This window comes from Oryctolagus cuniculus, chromosome 5 (genome assembly GCF_051225735.1).
Source record: "Oryctolagus cuniculus isolate XC-2025 breed Fujian yellow rabbit chromosome 5, ASM5122573v1, whole genome shotgun sequence".
In the NCBI taxonomy this organism is placed as follows: Eukaryota; Metazoa; Chordata; class Mammalia; order Lagomorpha; family Leporidae; genus Oryctolagus; species Oryctolagus cuniculus.
In genome coordinates, this window is record NC_142871.1 from 23280227 (window position 1) to 23300026 (window position 19800).

Sequence of the window (19800 nt, forward strand, 5' to 3'; positions counted from 1 at the left end):
TGACCAAATAATCATTCAAAGGTGCTAATTGTTGCTACACATCTTGCCAACATGTGCAAAGATCACTTTAAACAATCTATTCAAGTGAAGTCAAACCAGACCTTTTGCTTAGAGTAAATACCTAGAATAACAAAAGAGGTCAGTTCCCAATTTGATCTATAAGTATAGTCTTAGAGAAAAAACACCTACAACCAAAGAGGAGGAAAAGCCTCTCTGATGATGTTCTTGGGCTGAGTAAAATACTACTTAAATTCAGCTTCAAGCAGAACCCAGCTTAGGTGGAGATTTTCCTACTGATTCTGGGCAGCAATTCTGATGAGGGTAAAGAGCCTAGGGCGTGACCTTTAAGGAGTGACTTGGTATTTTCAGGATTTCTGATCAAGCCCAAGTGAAACTGTGCAGATGTACCTTTGTGCGACTTCTCTCCAGTCAAATAATCAAACAATTGTGCTAGATTTTATCATCACCTTATGACATGTGAATCAATGAAATTAAATTCTACACATTCAGTAAATACTATCCTTAATATTTCCTGTTCTTCAGAGTTTCAATGGTCACTATAATCGGAATTCCTCATATCCTTAACTTCCATGCTCATTATCTACCACAATCCTTAACACCACCCACTCAATCAACCAAGCCAACATTTGCCTACTGTTTTCTATCTCCACCATCACTAACTCACCCCCTCATTTCTTCATTCCACTGCTTAAGATCTTTCCATGGTTTTTCAAAGCCATGGAAACAGGCCACAGGACTTTCCCTGCTTTAACTCCTGCCAGACTCATTAACCTTCCAGTACATATCTTCCATCGCAGCTCACCTCCTCACATCTATGCCTGAAACACTTAAACTCCTTGGACATGTGCACTTGTCCTTTTCTGTCAACTCCTTCTCTTCCTTCTGATTTCACCTCAAACTCTATTTCCTGTAGAGCCCCACTCTCATGCCTCAAATGAATTAATTCCCCTTTTACATGATTTTGTGGCACCCTGCACTATTTTCTGGAAGCCCAGACCTTAGAATTGATTCTTTTCTTTCCCCATAGAAACCTTTTATTAAAGGAATACAGACATCATGCATTTCTTAAGTAAAACTTTAGGAATATAGTGATTCTTCCCACCATACCTACCCTCTCGCCCACGCTTCCACCCCTTTCACCTCCTCCCTACCTACTCCCAGTCTCATTCTCCACTAAGATCCATTTTCTATTAACTTTATACAAAGAAAAATTCTTTTTTTTAATTTTATTTGACAGATAGAGTTAGACATGAGAGAGAGAGACAGAGAAAGATCCTCCTTCCACTGGTTCACTCCCCAAATGGCCGCTATGGCCTGCGCTGTGCTGATCCGAAGGCAGGAGCCAGGTGCTTCTTCCTAGTCTCCCATGCAGGTGCAGGGGCCCAGGGACTCAGGCCATTATTATTATCACACCTTTATCCTATCCATATAATCACTTTAACACTTAAGATGGTATTTTTACCACCCAGTTTAAGGGGGTTTGAGGTTTCGGATCTAATGGCGAGTTTTATAACTGTACCCTAAGAAGTAAGTCCATAGGAATGTATGCAGAACTATACAGTTTTACAATTGCAAGCTTCATATACTTCATAATTACAACTTTAGGAACATGGTGACTCTTCTCACCATGCCCACCATCCCACCCACCCATACTCCCAACCCCTCTTCCTCTTTCCTTTCTTATTCCCACTCTTATTTTTTACTGAGATCTATTTTCAATGGACTTTATACACGTATGTTTAACTCTATGTTAATTAAAGAGCTCAACAAATAATATAAAAAAACTGTTCTTCAACAGTCAAGACATGGGCAGTTCCAGTCATTGCTTCTTAAAGTGTTAATTTCAGTTCTACAGATTGCCTTTTAGGTGCTCTATTAGTTATCACAAGTCAGGGCAAATGAGGCAACCAGGAATTGAGGGTAAAAGATTCTGGATAGAAGGGAAACACTTTGAGTTGCCTAATTTTTTTCCACTACTTTTATTTTCTAGGGATTTGCTGATCTATATGTAGTACAATAGTAAGAGGGTAAGCAAAAACTGTTTCAGAAGTATCTGAAATATAAACAAACGTATAATATGGAAAAAAATTAGCAATGCCTGAAATTGGCCCTGGAAAAAATTAATAAAATGACTAAACCTTTGGGGTAGGCATTTGGCCCAGCAGTTAGGAAACTCATTAGGATGCCCCTGAGCCATACAGGTGGCACAAGTTTTGGCAGTCAGAAGTCCAGGAGTATAAAAACATGCAGAACTTAAGGAGCCAAGATCCTTAAAAAAACATAACCTCAAAGAAGTGAGCCTGACATTACGCAGTACATTTTCTCTGATTGCATTTGCCAATTTCTGAGTTGTAGGTGGTAAGATTCAAAATTAGACAATAATTTAATGGAATAATAATGAAAAATATTGCATGACATAGCCTTGTGATTCAGATAAACCATACTTAGACTAACATTTATGAGCTTTAAAATTTTATTAGTGTTTTATTGTCATTTCTAGTTCTTTATTTTAAGATTTACTCACTTATTTGAAAGCCAAAGTTTATGTAGTGGAAGAGGGAGCAGAGACGGAGAGAGAGAGATCTTCCATCCCCTGGTCCACCCCCAGATGACCACACAACCCGGTCTGGGCTAGGCCAAAGCCAGGTGCCAGGAGATTTATCTTGGTCTCCCAGGTAGGTGGCAGAGACCCAAACACTTGGGCCATCTACCTGGTTTTCCTAGGTCATTAGCAGAAAGCTGGAATGGAAGTGGAGCAGTCAGGATACCAACAGGTACCCATATGGGATGCTGGCATCCCAGGTGGTGGCTTTACCCACTACACCACGATACTTGTCCTGGATTAAATTATTTATTTGAAAGGCAGAGTCACAGAATAGGGAGGGACAGTGCCAGGAACCCAGTCCAGGTCTCTGATGTGGGAGACAGGAACCCAAGTCTTGGGCCATTGTATGCTCCCTCACAGGCACATTAGCAGGAAGCTGAATTGGAAGCAGAGATGAGACTCAACACTAGGCACTCTGATATGGAATGTGGACATCCCAAGCAACAGCTTAACCTGCTGTACCTCAACACCTGCCCCAAATTTTCAAATTTAAAAAACAAATACTGCCAACTTAGGAATAAATCCTTTAGAGTAGAACAAATAAGAAAATACTTCAAAGCCAATATTATGAGAATAAAATAACCTTGACATGAAAACCTGGTAAGGAAAGTATAAGAAATAAGTTAATATTCAATCTCATCTATGAATATAGATGTAAAATTTCTAAATATAGTATTAACAAAGTAAATCCAAAGATATATGAAATATATGATAATCATGACCAAATTCATGTTATTCAAAGTAGTCAAGCTTGCTTCATCATTGAAAAAAGACTCTCAGTAGATCAGAAATAAAATTGAATGTATTTATTCTAATAAAGGAAAACTATTTAATCAGAAAGAAAACTGGACACAAGGGGTAAATGCAAAGATAAATTAGATTTCTAAATTGTAGCAAAAAATAAAATAAAATAAAATAATTTAAAATAATACTACAGATAAGGGCCAGCGCTGTGGTTCACTTGGTTAATCCTCTGTCTGCGGCGCCGGCATCCCATATGGGTGCCGGGTTCTAGTCCCGGTTGCTCCTCTTCCAGTCTAGCTCTCTGCTGTGGCCTGGGAGGGCAGTAGAGGATGGCCCAAGTGCTTGGGCACCTGCACCCACATGGGAGACCAAGAAGAAGCATCTGATTCCTGGCTTCAGATTGGCCTAGCCCCGGCTGTGGAGGCTATTTGGGGAGTAAACCAACAGAGGGAAGACCTTTCTCTTTGTCTCTCTCTCTCACTGTCTATAACTCTACCTGTCAAATAAATAAATTAAAAAATCTAAAAATAAATACTACAGATAGCAGAATAAAATTATGAAATTTGAAGTAAATCTAATGGAAGACAAATGCTTTACAGAGAAAATGAAATATTATTTAAAAAATTACCAAAAACCTAAACAAGTATTCATGTATAATTGTCAAGAAAACTTAAGGCAATTTGAAGTTGAAAAATTAGAAAATTCACATAGTATGTATTAAGATTATTTTAAGGCTTCAACACTTAAAATGTGTTATATTTCCTCAAAAATAAACAAATATTAACTTAACAAAATAGAGAACTATATAAAATTATTTAATTTTAAGAAAGTTGACAGTGAAGTACAATGAAGATAAATTGACTTTTCAATAAATAGTAATGGATGAGTCAAATAACTATACTGTAAAATCAGAATTTGGACTTCTAACTCATATCACACACACAAAAATGTTATTTTTAGGTAGTTTGAAAAGTGAAACATGAAAAGCAAAACAATAAGCTTTCTAAAAAGTAAACATACAATATCTTCAGTTTGAGAACATTTTCTTAACAAAGCACAAAAAACATTAACTATAGAAGAAAAAACTGATAAATTTTGTTATTGAAATCAGAGTCATCTGCTCATTAAAACATTCCATTAGGAGAATGCAATGGCAAATCACAAAATGGGAGAAGACATTTGTAAAATGTATATCCTGGAAAGTATTTTTGTCTCAAACGCTCATATATATTATGTAATATATATGCTATATATCATATATAATATACTATATAATATATATTATGTATAATACATGCTATATATTATATAATATAAAAAATAGGTGGGGCCAGTCTTGTGGAGTAAGGGGTAAAGTCACTACTTGTAATACCAGCATCCCATATGGGTGCCCATTCAATTCTCTGCTGCTCTGCTTCTGATCCAGCTCCTGCTAATGGCCTGGGAAAGCAGCAGAAGATGGCCCAAGTGCTTGGGCCCCAGCATCCACATGTGGGACACCTGGAAGAAGGTCTTGGCTCCTGGCTTCAGCACAGGCTGAAAAATAGATATAACTTGTGACTCATCGATTCTTCTTCCGTGAACCATGTGCTCCACATAACCTGGAGACTTGAACAACTAGGTTCATAATGTCATTAATTGCTGCAACCAACATCTACAAATAACCCCACTGCCATCAGAGGAGAATATATAAGTAAAATAGAAAATATTTATATACTGAGATGTTCTGTGGTAATTATAATGAATAAATTACTGCTTCACAAACAGTATTTGAATCCCACAAAGCATCAAACAGTAAGTCAGACACTAAAAAGTACATACCATATAAACCCAATTAGACAGGAGAAACACATCTATAGAATAAAAATCAGAATAGTGATTTAATTTGCTATAAGATTATTGGGATGGAAAGTGAGGTAGGCTTCTTGCTGTTTGCATTGTTTTATTCATTAATCTGAGAAGTGGTTACACAGATATGTTTGCTTAGTAAAATTTCACAAAGATAGTATAATTTATGACTAGTGCTTGATTTCTACATGAAAGCTAAATTTCAATTTTAAAAAAATTATACTTATGGGCCGGCGCCGGGGCTCACTAGGCTAATCCTCCACCTTGCGGCGCCGGCACACCGGGTTCTAGTCCCGGTCGGGGCGCCGGATTCTGTCCTGGTTGCCCCTCTTCCAGGCCAGCTCTCTGCTGTGGCCAGGGAGTGCAGTGGAGGATGGCCCAAGTGCTTGGGCCCTGCACCCCATGGGAGACCAGGATAAGTACCTGGCTCCTGCCACCAGATTAGCGTGGTGCGCTGGCCTCAGCACGCCAGCCCCAGCAGCCATTGGAGGGTGAACCAACGGCAAAAGGAAGACCTTGCTCTCTGTCTCTCTCTCTCTCTCACTGTCCACTCTGCCTGTCAAAAAAAACATTATACTTATGATTTGGTGCCATTTTTTAACTTAGTAGCACATACAACCAAGTGCATGCACATAGAATGGAAGGAGGAGGAAAGCAAGTTTGCATTTAGCTACTGAAAGCACAGCAATGATTCCTCTTTAACAAGGGTAACCAAGGACCTGTCAGTCAGTCACGGTGCATTTTATGCCATTGTGCATTTGAGCAAATAGAGGGAAAAAAGGCTGTGCAAGCCATCCAAATCAGTCTCTTATGCAGACAGTACAAGATCATATCTGGGGGGGTCTTCATCATTTCCCTAAAACCTGCCACCCTCTTTTACAAAGCCTATTTTTCTACTATAGTCACTGAAGTATATACTGATCAGTCAAGAAAGAAGTTTTAAAATGTGATCTGAGATGTCCAGTAGAACTTTGAAATCTACTTTATTATTTTATATGAATAAAAATTTTGAACAGTCTGTTGTCACAAAGACTAGTTTTCTCTTTTATAGAGATTCCTTAATCTGTGATTTGTGGATATTTTGTGGTCAAGCTACATATTCTCCAAGGTCCAGATGAAACCTTTTTTATCTATTGAAGGACTGTCTCCAGAATGGTACAACTAACATAAAATTAAACTACTGAAAAAGGATAATTCCTGAATTATTACCATCTATTATTAGTCTAAATGAACATATGTTAGCTTTCATGAGAGGTCCAAAAACTATTGCCCATGGGCCAAATTCTGGCTAATGCATGCTTTTTTAAAGTTTTATTGGCAAATAATGATGTTCATTCATTTATCTCTGGTCCCTGGCTATTTTTGAGCTACAATGGCACAGCTGAGTGCCTGTAATAAAGACCATTTTAAACTACTATACAAAACTACCAAGCTACTCTAAAGAACATATTCACCAAACCTTAACCTAGAAATAATGGTTTTATGCACATAAAATTCAAAATAAGGACATTTTCTTAGTGGCAGAATTAAGTTGACTGTACAGCATAGATCTATCAGAAATGTCTAGACAAAGCAGGTTACAGTCATGGACACTGCTCATGTGGAGAGCAAGCAAACCAAGTAGCTGGTTGTTGATTTGGAAGGTTGGAAACTCCTTTGTGGATTTTTTTAAATCTACTTTCAAGTAGAAGGACTCCCAAAGGTTGTGGTTTTCTTCTTGTGTATTAAATAGTATCTTGAGCATGACACCAAATTTAATGTGTGATCCTAAGTTGGATTTGTAGTTGAAAAATTAGTGGATATGATACTCACAGCCCATATTGGAGTACCTGGGTTTGATATCCAGCCCCAGCTCTGATTACAGGTTCCTGTTAAGGCAAACTCTGGGAGGTGCAAATGATGACTTAGGTAGCTGGGTCCATGTCACCCTTAGGGGAGAACTCAATTGAGTTCTTTGCTCTTGAATAAGGCATCAGTCCAGTACATGCTATTGTAGGCATTTAGGGATTGAACCAGCAGATGAGAGTTCTCTCTGTGTCTCTCTGCTTCTCAAATAAATTAATTAAAAAATCAGAGTATTATTGAGGTTGATGTGTAAAGGTTACTATGGGTATAAATGAAATAACAATATTAAATAAATATTAGCTTTACCAAGTTGATAATTGTAGTTTCATAGGAAGAATTTCATGTTCTAAATAAAATTATTGAAAGGGTTGAAATTTCATGATAATCTGCAAGTGACATTAAAGGAGATCATCAAATACAAATGGAAGGGGGAAAGAAAGTGTAGCAAAATGTTAATAATTGGTGAATCTAAGTAAATGACATATGGGAGTTGATGGTACTATTCTACATTTTCTGTAGGTTTGACATTTTTTTCAAAACAGATTGTTGGAAAAGCATATTTTAAAAATATATATTGGGGGCCTGCGCCGTGCCTCAATAGGCTAATCCTCAGCCTAGCAGCACCGGCACACCGGGTTCTACTCCCGGTTGGGGCACCAGATTCTGTCCTGGTTGCACCTCTTCCAGGCCAGCTCTCTGCTGTGGCCCGGGAAGGCAGTGGAGGATGGCCCAAGTCCTTGGGCCCTGCACCACATGGGAGACCAGGAGAAGCACCTGGCTCCTGGCTTTGGATCAACGCAGTGCGCCGACCGCAGCGCACCGGCTGCGGCGGCCATTGGAGGGTGAACCAATGGCAAAGGAAGACCTTTCTCTCTGTCTCTCTCTCTCTCTCTCACTATCCACTCTGCCTTTCAAAAAAAAAAATAGATATTGGGATGGTTGCTGGTGGGAGGGAGATTATTGGGAGGGAGCTTCTATAATCCAAAAGTTCCACTTTGGAAATTTATATTTATTAAATAAAAGTTAAAAAAATAAAATCGATATTGGAAGACTTTCTCTCTACTTGACAAAAGAATAGAAGAAAAAACTTATATTTAATCAAGGATCTAAAACCAATCCCTGGAGTAAGGACAGTCTATTCAATAAATGGTGCTGGGGAAATTGGATTTCCACGTACAGAATCATGAAGCAACACCCCTACCTTTCACCTTACACAAATATTCACTCAACATGGATTAAAGACTTAAATCTATGACCTGACACCATCAAATTATTAAAGAGCATTGGAGAAACCCTGCAAGATATAGGTAACAGCAAAGACTTCCTAAAAAAGACCCTGGAGGTGCAGGCAGTCAAAGCAAAAATTAACTATTGGGGTTGCATCAAATTGAGAAGTTTCTGTACTGCAAAAGAAACAGGAGAGTGAAGAGGCAACCGACAGAATGGGAAAAAATATTTGCAAACTATGCAACTGATAAAGGGTTCATAACCAGAATCTACAAAGAGATCAAGAATCTCCACAACATCAAAACAAACAACCCACTTAAGAGATGGACCAAGGAACTCAATAGACATTTTTCAAAAGAGGAAATCCAAATGGCCAACAGGCACATGAAAAAATGTTCAAGATCACTAGCAATCAGGGAAATGCAAATCAAAACCACAATGAGGTTTCACCTCACCCCGGTTAGAATTGTTCACATTCAGAAATCTACCAACAACAGATGCTGACAAGGGTGTGGGGAAAAAGGGACACTAACCCACTGTTGGTGGGAATGCAAACTGGTAAAGCCACTATGGAAGTCAGTCTGGAGATTCCTCAGAAACCTGAAGACAACCCTACCATTCAACCCAGACATCCCACTCCTTGGAATTTACCCAAAGGAAATTAAATTGGCAAACATAAAAGTTGTCTGCACATTAATGTTTATTGTAGCTCAATTCACAATAGCTAAGACCTGGAACCAACCCAAATGCCCATCAACAGCAGACTGGATAAAGAAATTATGGGACATGTACTCTATAGAATACTATACAGCAGTCAAAAACAACGAAACCCAGTCATTTGCAACAAGATGGAGGAATTTGGAAAACATCATGCTGAGTGAATTAAGCCAGTCCCAAAGGGACAAATATCATATCTTCTCCCTGATCGGTGACAACTAACTGAGCACCAAAGGGGAAACCTGTTGAAGTGAAATGGACACTATGAGAAACAGTGACTTGATCAGCTGTTGTCCTGACGGTTGATGTACAATGTAATACTTTATCCATTTTAGTATTTTTTTTTGTTCTAGTACCATTGGTTGAACTCTGTAATTAACACACAATTATTCTTAGGTGTTTAAATTTTAACTGAAAAGTGATCCCTGTTAGGAATTTGGAAAACATTATGCTGAGTGAAATAAGCCAATCCCAAAGGGACAAATACCACTTGTTCTCCTTGATAGGTGACAACTAACTGAGCACCAAAAAGGAAACCTGTTAAAGTGAAATGAACACTATGAGAAACGGTGACTTGATCAGCCCTCACCCTGACTGTTGATGAGCAACTTAATATGTTATCCCTCTTAGTATTTTTTTTGTTTGTTCTACATAATACTTTTGGTTGAACACTGTAATGAATACACAATTCTTCTTAAGTGCTGAAACTTAACTGAAAAGTGATCACTGTTAAATATAAGAGTGGGAATAAGAGAGGGAAGAGATGTGCAATTCGGGACATGATCAAGCTGACTTACCTCAAACACTAGAGTTAGAAACATACCAGGGGATTCCAATTCAATCCCATCAAGGTGGCAAGTACCAATGCCATCTCACTAGTCCCAGTGATCAATTTCTGTTCACAATTGATCATAATAATAAGACTAAGAACCAAAGGAATCACATAAACAAGATAGTGTCTGCAAATACTAGCTGATAGAATCAAAAAGGGAGAGAACGATCCAACATGGGAAGTGAGATACACAGCAGACCCATAGAATGGCAGATGTCCTAAACAGCACTGTGGCCTCAGAATTGGCCCTTAAGGCATGCAGATCCGGCTGAAAAGCCCATGAGACTATTTCAGGCATGGAAAGCCAAGACATTCTTGAAAAAAAAAAAAAAAAAAAAAAAAAAACCTAAATGAAAGATCTCCGTGAGTGAGATCCCAGCGGAAAGAACGGGTCAATAAAGAAGGAGGTACCTTTCTCTGAAGGGAGGAGAGAACTTCCACTTTGACCATGGCCTTGTCTAAATATGATCAGAGTCAGTGAACTCAGGGGGCTTCCATAGCCTTGGCTGCTCATGACAAGAGCCTAGGGTGATTACTGATGCCATAAACAAGAGTGTCAATTTGTTAAGTCAACAACAGGAGTCACTGTGCACTTACTCCTCATGTAGGATCTCTGACCTTAGTGTGCTGAACATTGAGATTTAATGCTATAACTAGTACTCACACAGTATTTTTCACTTTATCTTTCTGTGTGGTGCAAACTGTTGAAATCTTTACTTAATGTATGCTAAACTGATCTTCTGTATACAAAGAGAATTGAAAATAAATCTTGATGTGAATGGAAGGGGAGAGGGAGTGGGAAAGGGGAGGGTTGCGGGTGGGAGGGACGTTATGGGGGGGAAGCCATTGTAATCCATATTCTGTACTTTGGAAATTTATATTCATTAAATAAAAGTTAAAAAAAAAGAATAGAAGAAAAAGAAAAAAGAAAACCTTATTTCTTTTACTGAGAAGCTAAATTTGTCGTTTTTAGATACTCATGCATGGTTTTATTGCCCTTTCTCTATACTAGAACCTTTCAGAATCTATCTCTATACCTATACCCTATCTTGGACCTTACTGCATCACTAAACTCTTCATTTGATTTCCTATACATAAAAAAGAACTGAGTTAAACATTTTCCCCAGTAAAATATTATAAATATTATATAAACACATGAATATACCTAAACCAGACATTGTGACTATCTTTCTCAAATAAGCTTTTCTTCAATTTAAACAAATCTCTGTGTTAAGATATTTTCTGAACTGAGACTGTGAAAAAAGAGACGGTGGGTGAGAGAACTCTTGGAGTTCACCTGAGTACTCTCCAGAGATGCTACAATTCGGTAACCTTGGCAACCCAGTGAGAGACTGCAGGAGAATTTGAGCCCACACTGAGGGCAGTACAGATTCCCTGTGTGGTCCTAGGAAAAGAGCAGGTGAATGTTATACCCACAGGAGCCAGAGATCGGAAGCTGACTACCTTCAGTTCTGCTCAGCTGTGCAGAATTACTTCCCTTCTGAATCAAAGAGAGAGAGAGAGAGAGAGAGAGAGAGAGAATTACCACGCCTAACCTGGGAGTGTCACCTTTGGCACACCCTTAACCCTGAGGAACCAGAGCTCTCTGGCCACACCCATCTCAAGCCTCTAAGGCCCCATCAAAAGCAAACAGTCCACTTAATACACTCATAGTACAATAAGAAAAAAAAAAAAAAAACACCACAGTGAGGGAAGAAGAATCCAAAGAATATCTCCACAATGCCAAGCAACAAATGCAGAAACTGAGCAAATAAGAACAAGGAAGACAATATGACACCCCCAAATGAACCAGATACCCCAAGCCAAGATTATGAAGGTGATGAGATGGAAGAAATGCAAGATAGCGATTTAAAAAAAAATTTATAAGAACATTTAGAAGTTTTCAAAAACAAATGCTTGAGCTACATAAATCCTTACTAGACAGGATAGAAAATCTCTCTCAGGAAAACAAAATCTTAAGGAGGAATCAAAATGAAATGCAGAAACTAGTAGAACAGGAAAGTGTGATAGTGAAGAGAAATCAAAATGAAATGAAGAACTCAACAGATCAAATGACAAACACATTAGAGAGCCTTAAAAACAGAGTCAGTGAAGCAAAAGAGAGAATATCGGACTTAGAAGACAGAGAACAGGAAAGTAAGTATACAGTCAAGCCACAGAAAAGAAGAGGAAATTAGAAATCTAAGAAATATTGTTGGGAATCTACAGGATACTATTAAAAAACCCAACGTTCGGGTTCTAAGAGTTCCTGAAGGCATGGAGAGAGAGAAAAGATTAGAAGGCCTTTTTAGTGAGATACTTGCAGAGAACTTCCCGGGTTTGGAGAAGGACAGAGACATCCTAGTACAGGAAGCTCATAGAACCCCTAATAAACATGACCAAAAGAAATCCTCACCACGACACATTGTAATTAAACTCACCACAGTGAAACACAAAGAAAAAATTCTAAACTGTGCAAGAGAGAAACGTCAGATTACACTCAGAGGATCTCCAATTAGACTCACAGCTGACTTCTCATCAGAAACCCTACAAGCCAGAAGGGAATGGTGAGACATAGCCCAGGTACTAAGAGAGAAAAACTGCCAGCCCAGAATATTATATCCTGCAAAGCTCTCATTTGTGAATGAAGGTGGAATAAAGACCTTTCATAGCAAACAGAAATTGAAAGAATTTGTCGCCACTCGTCCAGCCCTGCAAAAGATGCTTAAAGATGTGTTACACAGAGAAACACAGAAACACGGCCATCAGTATGAAAGGAGGTAAAGGAAGGAAACCTCACAAAAAAGATCACAGGAAGTTCAGAGCATATATTAGAAAATATTTTTGGGAAATGGCAGGGCAAAGGTACTACATATCAATAGTCTCATTGAACTTTAATGGCCTGAATTGCCCAGTTAAAAGATACTGCTTGGCTAATTGGGTTAAGGAACAAAACCCATCTATTTGCTGCTTGCAGGAATAAGATCTTTCCAACAAAGATGCATACAGACTGAAAGTGAAAGGCTTTAAAAAGATATACTATGCCAACAGAAATGAAAAAAGAGCGGGTTAGCTATCTTAATATCAGGCAAAATAAACTTTACCACAAAAACTGTTAAGAGAGACAAAGAGGGGCACTATATAATGATTAAGGAATCAATTCAACAGGAAGATTTAACGATTATCAATGAATATGCACCTAATTACAGGGCACCGGTTTATTTAAAAGATTTGTTAAGGGACTTAATGGCAGACTTGGACTCCAATACAATAGTAAAGGGGGACTTCAATACTCCACTCTCAGAAATAGATCAATAGGACAGAAGATCAACAAGATACAGTAGATTTAAACGACACTGTAGCACAAATGGATCTAACAGATATCTATAGAACTTTTCATCCTACACAGAAAGCATTTACATTCTTCTCAGCAGTACATGGAACCTTCTCTAGGATTGACCACATACAAGGCCATCAAGCAAGTCTCAGCAAATTCAAAAGAATTAGAATCATAAGATGCAGCTTCTCAGACCATAAAGGAATGAAGTTGGAAATTAGCAACTCAGGAATCTCTAGAGCATATGCAAACACATGGAGATTGAACAACATGCTCCTGGATGAACACTGGGTCATAGAAGAAATCAAAAGAGAAATCAAAAATTTTCTGGAAGTAAATGAGGATAACAGCACAACATACCAAAACTGAGAAGTTTCTGTACTGCAAAAGAAACAGTCAGGAGAGTGAAGAGACAACCGACAGAATGGGAAAAAATATTTGCAAACTATGCTACAGATAAAGTATTAATAACCAGAATCTACAATGAGATCAAGAATCTCCACAACATCAAAACAAACAACCCACTTAAGAGATGGACCAAGGAACTCAATAGACATTTTTCAAAAGAGGAAATCCAAATGGCCAACAGGCACATGAAAAAATGTTCAAGATCACTAGCAATCAGGGAAATGCAATTCAAAACCACAATGAGGTTTCACCTCACCCCGGTTAGAATTGCTCACATTCAGAAATCTACCAACAACAGATGCTGACAAGGGTGTGGGGAAAAAGGGACACTAACCCACTGTTGGTGGGAATGCAAACTGGTCAAGCCACTATGGAAGTCAGTCTGGAGATTCCTCAGAAGCCTGAAGACAACCCTACCATTCAACCCAGACATCCCACTCCTTGGAATTTACCCAAAGGAAATTAAATTGGCAAACATAAAAGTTGTCTGCACGTTAATGTTTATTGTAGCTCAATTCACAATAGCTAAGACCTGGAACCAACCCAAATGCCCATCAACAGCAGACTGGATAAAGAAATTATGGGACATGTACTCTATTGAATACTATACAGCAGTCAAAAACAACAAAACCCAGTCATTTGCAACAAAATGAAGGAATCTGGTAAACATTATGCTGAGTGAATTAAGCCAGTCAAAAAGGGACAAATATCATATGTTCTCCCTCATCGATGACAACTAACTGAGCACCAAAGGGGAAACCTGTTGAAGTGAAATGGACACTATGAGAAACAGTGACTTGATCAGCTGTTGTCCTGACTGTTGATGTACAATGTAATACTTTATCCCTTTTAGTATTTTTTGTTCTAATTAATGCTATTGATTGAACTCTGTAATTAACACACATTTATTCTTAGGTGTTTAAATTTAAATGAAAAGTGATCCCTGTTAAATATAAGAGCAGGAATAAGAGAGGGAGGATATGTACAGTTTGGGACATGCTGAATCAGACTTGCCCCAAATGGTGGAGTTAGAAATGTGCCAGGGGATTCCAATTCAATCCCATCAAGATTGCATGTACCAATACCATCTCACTAGTCCAAGTGATCAATTTAAGTTCACAATTGATCACCCTAATAGGTCTAAGAATCAAAGGGATCATACAAACAAGGCTAGTGTCTGCGAATACTAACTGATAGAATAAAAAAGGGAGAGAACAATCCAACATGGGAAGTGGGATACACAGCGGATTCATAGAATGGCAGATGTCCTAAACAGAACTCTGGCCTCAGAATCAGCCCTTAAGGCATGTGGATCTGGCTGAAAAGCCCATGAGAGTATTTTAGGCGTGGAAAGCCAAGACACTCTGGAAAAGGAAAAAAAATACCTAAATGAAAGATCTCTGCAAATGAGATCCCAGTAGAAAGAACGGGCCATCAAAGAAGGAGGTACCTTTCTCTGAAGGGAGGAGAGAACTTCCACTTTGACTTTGACCCTGTCTATATAAGATCAAAGTCAGCAAACTCAAGAGGCTTCTCTGGAAGCCTTAGAAAGTTATGAGTAGAGCCCAGGGAGATCTGACCCCATAAACGAGAGTATCAAATTGTTAAGTCAACAACAGGAGTCACTGTGTACTTACTTCTCATGTGGGATCTCTGTCCTTAATGTGTTGTCCAATGTGAAGTAATGCTATAACTAGTACTGAAACAGTGTTTTACACTTTGTGTTTCTCTGTGGGTGCAAACTGATGAAATCTTTACTTAATATATACTAAATAGTTCTTCTGTATAAAAAGAGAATTGAAAATGAATCTTGATGTGAATGGAATGGGAGAGGGAGTGGGAGATGAGAGGGGTGCGGGTGGGAGGAAGTTATTGGGGGGGGAAGCCATTGTAATCCATAAGCTGTACTTTGGAAAATTATATTTACTAAATAAAAGTTTAAAAAATATTTTCTGGCACATTGGCATTGCTTATAGTGAATTAAGCCACTGCTTGGGACACCCACATTCCAATTTGAAGCAATGATCTAAGTCCTATCTATTCTGCTTTCAACTCAGCTCCCTGCTGATGTGTCTGAGAAGAAGCAGATGATGGCTGAAGTATTCATTTCCCGCCACTCCTCTGAGGGATCCAGCCTTGGCTGTTGTGGCCATTTGGAAGCAAACCAGTGTTAGTAGTACTTCTCTTGCTAGTGCTAGCTCTCTCTCTTTCTCTTTTTCCCTCTCTCTCTTTGACTCTCACATAAATAAATAAACATTTTTTTAAATAATAAAAAAATCTGTAATGTTATAACACACAAAATAGATGATAAACAAACCAGATCCAAGGGACTCTAACTCATGTCCTATGTTGCTTCCAAGTACTATGGTGTCACATAACCTTGTAAGATTGGCACAGTCACAGTTGACAGTGCAGAATTATCAAGGGGAATATAATTTCAGCTGGCATCATCGTAAATGTTGTTGCTAACTGCTGACAGATATTCTATGTGAGTTTCAATTATGCACATTCAATCAAACCTTGAAGTATATTTTTGAACTTACACTTCTGAGAAAAAGAATACAGTTTTCTCATTATTTTTGAAGCAACTACTAAATGTTGGTGTGTGCGACTGCGAAAGATTAATGCCTTCAGCTTCTCAGGTGCTTCTTAGATGTCATGCCCCCTGGAAAATATGGAGCCATTCCCAGCGGTCTCAGGCCTCACTCATATTGTGACCAAGTGAAACCATAATAGTCTCCGGTCTCCATATCTATTTGAAAATTTAGGCACTTTTATCTAGGTTACAAGCTTGAATTCATTTACCTTTTATAATATATTTTACTTGACTACCTTGTAGGGTAACTCATCTAATATGCTAGTTTGTACATTTCTTTTACAAAATATCCCAGGGTTTTTCGGTAAATACTACTTTCTCTTAGAATTAAAAGTTGGAGCAGGGTTGAACACCAGCATCTCTGGAGAGGATAAGATGGATTGTTATTGGCAAAAGGAAAGAAGCAATGGTAAGCAAGAGTTATAAGTGGAACTGAGTTTGCAATGAAAGCTCTATGTATATCTAATAAGGCTAAAATTGATAGGTTACTTGCACATGTTGAGTGATTCAATATATCAGAAAGACAAATTCTGTCTTGTCCATGGTATGATTGCAACAGGAGAAATGGGGCCATAGAGTGATAACTTTAAAGCATCACAACAATAAATAACATCACAGACATGTTACTTCGCATCCTTATTCAAGTCCCAAAAGTGAAATTAGCGATAAACATCATTTTGGTGAAGTGGTCAGCAATGAGAATCTTTTCTGGGCCGAAATGATGACAGCACTTCAAGGCAAAGTATTTCTTTTTAAGACAAAGGAATCAGTCCTCTCTTTTAAACGTGAAATTTTGCAGATTTTTTTTTATTTCCTAAAATTATCCAAGTAAGATCTAAGTACTCATGGTATGGCTGTATGCAGCTAGTCATAATCATAATAAAATATTCCATCTAAACTCCTATACATTAACCAGTTATACTGCAGGAAGAACAAAACATAGCCTTAGTTTTGGTTTCAGAGTTAATGCAAATAAAAGTAAAAAGCTAGGTGGCTTCTTCGGAATGAATATTCATATCAGAATAATAGAACACCAGTCTTTTTAAGTAAAGGGGAAGACTCGCAAGTCAGATGGACACTAAATAGGACAGAAACATGAAATATCATCATTTAGGTTTTCTTCTGCCATTCTTAAGTCATAATTTCTAAGATCAAAACAATCCTTAAAAGCTCTGCTCCACCTTTATTGTAAAGGGCTTACAGCTAGTGGGTACTGTTTTATGACATGTGAGGACAAGCAATGAGATTAGGAAATTAGTATGAAAATCTTGGGAAAGAAAAAGAGACAAGATAAAAGTGAACCATTCAAGGAAATACACAGGAAATTGTAAAACCTATATCAAAAATCATCTACACTTTGAATAGCAGACTTTATAGTTGTATAAAGATCAGATCAGTGTATTTACAATTGATTACAATGGATCAATATGTACCCTTAGTTAATCATCCTTATAATTGGAGAGGAGACAAGAATTACCAAGAAAAGAAGTCTGCCAAAAGAAGCAGGCCAGTCTTCAGGGGTGGGCTGACAAGTTGGCTTATGTCAATAACAAAACAGTTGATCATTTGTTTAAAACTGGAGCTCATAGCAAGGATTCTATTTTAATGACTTGCAGTATGAACAATGTTGGCTACAGAATTCACCCAATCAATAATATTCTCATTCCACTAGGTAATGAACTTCACAATGACTGAGATCCTAAAACTTTGTATATAGTAGGCACTCATGAAATGTTTAGTGAAATTAAGATGAGTATGAGTGAAATAAGAAATATGCTGAAGTAAACATGTTGGCTTGAGAAAAATCATTCTAATTAATAAATATCAGAGTTTCTTTAAGAGAATCTGTAGCCTGTGCAGCCCTTTGTATCAGGAAGATTAATTGCATGTGGTATATAAGCAATACATGTGTTGTGTCTAGACTTTAGAAAAACAAAGCTTAGGAAACTGTGTCTATGATTGCTGTCAGTTCCAAAAGTGCCTCGAGCAAAATTGAATAAGAATTTTCACAAACTCTCATCATGAAAATTTGATTTGCATGGCTGACTTGTCTCACCAGGTCAGACCACTGCCCTTTTCATCTGAAGGAAATGCCATAGGCACCCACTCTGTAGAGGGGGCTGCTCAGATTAGAGAGACCACCCGCTCTTCCCACACACTCCCGTTCCTCACAGGTTTCTGTTTAGGCAAGGTTATTTATTTGGTTGGTTCTGTTTTGTTTTGTTTTGTTGCAGTCCTTTATTCTTTGGATAACCTCCTTTCTTACTGACTATGATGTTGATGTTTTGTCCAAAGTGTTTTAAAATGGTCTCCCAGGACACATTTTTACAGCAATTTGCACTTCTCAGCCTGAAAGTTGTCTGATTTGTTTTTCTTGGCTTAGTGTTTTGAGTTACTTTGTCAGAGGAAGCACCTGCAGATTCTGTGAAATCTCTTAAGAAAATCCACTGAATCATCAGCATCTCACTTTAGACACTAGATAGATTATCATACTTTTCTTTCTGTACATTTAGGAGTGAAAGTCTCTCCAAGGGAGAAGGTTGAGAAACCCAAACCTGAAGCTGCCACCTAACAACTTTGTGGCCGAGAATAATTCCTTAGTCTTGATGCATCTTCTTTTAATTTTCTCTAAGCACTGGGCATTGAGGAGGTGGTTAGGGGAAAGTGGCTGCAGGTTTCCTACCTTATTTGTTTTCAAAGACTAGTGTGGACATGAAGTAAACTATGAAAATGATATAGAAATACGAAGGTTCTTACCAATCAGTGGAGTTGGTTTAACTTACTGGTTGATACACACCACCTCCTGCAAAAGCTTATTTCTCTTGCTGTCCCGGACTGTACATAGCACTGAAAGGGAAAGACCGAGCTTGCTACTTTCCAGCTTTGAACACTCAGCCTGGAACAACAGGTGCAGTCCCCACAGTACACACAGTGTCAGACCAAGGGCCGGTGACTTTTCACCTGGTCTGTGTTCTTATTTGGAATGCTCAAGTTTGGCTGGGGACAGAGATGCCCTAACTTGAAGGAACAGTTTGGGTACCCCTCACTGAGGGTGATAGGTCAGCAAGTGTTCCCTTCAAGAAAGCTCTGGACTCCAAAGAACCAAGAAACCCCGTCCTCCTCTCAAACTGGAGGTTTGAAGGATCTGGTGTCACAAACATCCAGAGAAGCTTGTCTGAAAGAAACTGACCACAAACAGAAAAAAAAAAAAAATAAGAGAGGCAAGAATGTACACTGAGAACAGTGTCCTGCCTCCTTCTCTCAGTTTCTTAATATTTTTTTTTTCCTTTTTGCTTGTTTGTTTGATTTCATTTTCTGTCACTTTAAACCAAGAAGCCTAGCTAAGGGACAACAGTCAAGTTTGCAACATTTAGTCTGGGTGAGTTCACTGATCCCACCTTCCCACATCCCCAGAGGCAGTGCTTCAGCAAGTCCTATCGGCTCTGCCCCAAGGGAGTGTCCAGGATCTCATCATTACAGTTTCCACTTCCTGCTTCCAGGATCATCACGATATTCCTTATCATTATCATTTTCCCTGGTGTTTTGCCTCCTACTCAGTCTCCCTGCTTCTGCCTCTACCCCCTGCTATGCTCTGCTTCCAACAGCTAGAATGAATCTGC